The sequence below is a fragment of the Arachis ipaensis genome, chromosome B09 (genome assembly GCF_000816755.2).
Source record: "Arachis ipaensis cultivar K30076 chromosome B09, Araip1.1, whole genome shotgun sequence".
Classification (NCBI taxonomy): Eukaryota; Viridiplantae; Streptophyta; class Magnoliopsida; order Fabales; family Fabaceae; genus Arachis; species Arachis ipaensis.
The window spans coordinates 138,596,866-138,599,080 of NC_029793.2; positions in this window are offsets into that span (position 1 = coordinate 138,596,866).

Consider the following 2,215-nt stretch of genomic DNA (forward strand, 5'->3'; position numbering starts at 1 on the left):
ATTTGGTGACGGTTTAGTTTATCAATGAATAACATTATCTTTATTCTTCAACGTCTCAAAGTTCGTCTCATAACCACAACACACTCACATAACAGACCACCAGATTTTTTTCATAGACTGAATTAAAGTATACAATAGTTATGTTCTCTTCTCTATCACATTGATACTAAGCTTTGAATTCTCTTATTTCGTTTCAAGTTTTCGCACTCAACATGTTTGATGAAATGCTTTAACCATATTTCGGGTTGGTTTTATCATTTCTAGCTTTTAGAAACTTAGTAAGTTGATTGCATGTGAAATTAGAATAATTAGATCTTAGTAATTAGGAAATTTTAGCTGCAAAAATAGCATCTTTGTAGAAAACATATTAGCATGATGATTCCACTTGCATTAGTGTTCTTCTGGTAAATTTTAACTGTTAGTGTGAACTTGTTAATTTGCTAATTGTTCTTGTGTTGTTATTCTGTTGTTCTTCTGTTATTTTTATTTTATTTTTTTTGTTGTGATTTTCTGTTTTTGAACCTGTTAAGTTGATAATCTGCTGTTGTTTTTGAACCTGGTTTGAGGATAGGCTCCAAGACTTACCAGATGACCCTAATAATGAATTGATGATTCCCGAAGACCCTGAATGTAATAAGGAAGGTGAGCTCTCTTGAATGACTAAGGTTCTTAGTGTAGCTTGTGCTTGTGCTTTGCTCGAGCAGTGCTTATCACTGCTGCTTAAGTATGTTGTAGCCAATGTAGTTTCTGTTAAGATATTTTTTTTTACTATTTTATTGCTTTAAAATGTCTCATAAAAACTGAAATTTGGTTAGTTGCAATGGAAATGGATTGTGACTTAAACTAAGCTTTAACTAAAATGTTAGTGATTTGAACACTGGATTTCTTTGCTTTAGGGAAGACTTTAAATGAAAATTTATAGTGTAGCAATGAAGATCAAGTAACGGAAAGAAATTTTTTTTTTAATTTAACAAGGCTTTCGCCACGCTTTTAAAGCGTGGCTGTATATTTTGCTATGGCCACGCTTTTAAAGCGTGGCCGTATCTCTTCCTATTGCCACGCTTTAAAAGCGTGGCTGTATCTCCACCTATCGCCACGCTTTAAAAGCGTGGCCAGATCTACCCTATCGCCACGCTTTTACAGCGTGGCCATATCTCTACCTATCGCCACGCTTTTAAAGTGTGGCCGTTTTTCCCACCTACAGCCACGCTTTTTCAAGTGGCAGTTTGTAAAAAAGCGTGGCAAACAAAAAGCGTGGCAATAGACTGCAAAAAGCGTGGCGATAGAGCAACCGCCACCCTTTGATAGGCCACCCTTTCGAAAGCGTGGCGATAGCTTAAAAAGCGTGGCGAAAAGCTATCGCCACGCTTTTTTCAGCTTTTCGCCACGCTTTAAAAGAGTGGCAAAAGACGTGTTTTCTTATAGTGTATCGAGGACTAGCTGCTTGCCTAACTGAAATCCTCTGGATCCAAAATTTAATGAGTGAAATGAGAATCCCATGCTCCATCACACCCAACCTCTACTGTGACAGCCAAAGTACAATTTTAATGGCTGCAAACCCAGTTCTTTACAACAAAAGCAAACACTTTGAACTTGACCTTTACTTTGTAAGAGACTATGTTACTCAAAAGAAAGTCAGTGTCTTGCACATTCCCTCTCAAGACCAAATAGCAGACATATTCACGAAACCCATCTCCAGCCTCAACTTCCACAAATTCAGATCCAAGCTCAGAATCACAGAACGAATCCAAATCAACAGCTCCAATAAACACATTGCTGCCAAAGAAAACTCAGACAGACAAAACAGTAAAGTTGATGTTAGCAATAATAACAAGCAAGCTTGAAGCAGCACAAGTGGCAAACCAGCATTCAGTTAGAGAATTAGTTACAATCAGAATCTTCCAGAAGAAATTAGTTAGACCTTAGATAACCAAATCAAGTTACCCACCAACTATATATATATATATGTAGAACTTGCAAAATAACACAGGCTAATTCATTTTTCTTTGAAGAAACACTGATAGCCTTTTCTCTCTTCACTTCTCTATTCCTTTTCTCTTTGCACTTCTTCACTTCTCTGCTCCTTCTTCACTCTCTTTCACTTCAAGCTTGATACCCTCACAATACATAATATTTTTTATACTTGTTTATTATATATATGATTACCTCATTTTTCTAACCATGATCAACCATGAAACTAATCAAACTTTTCAAA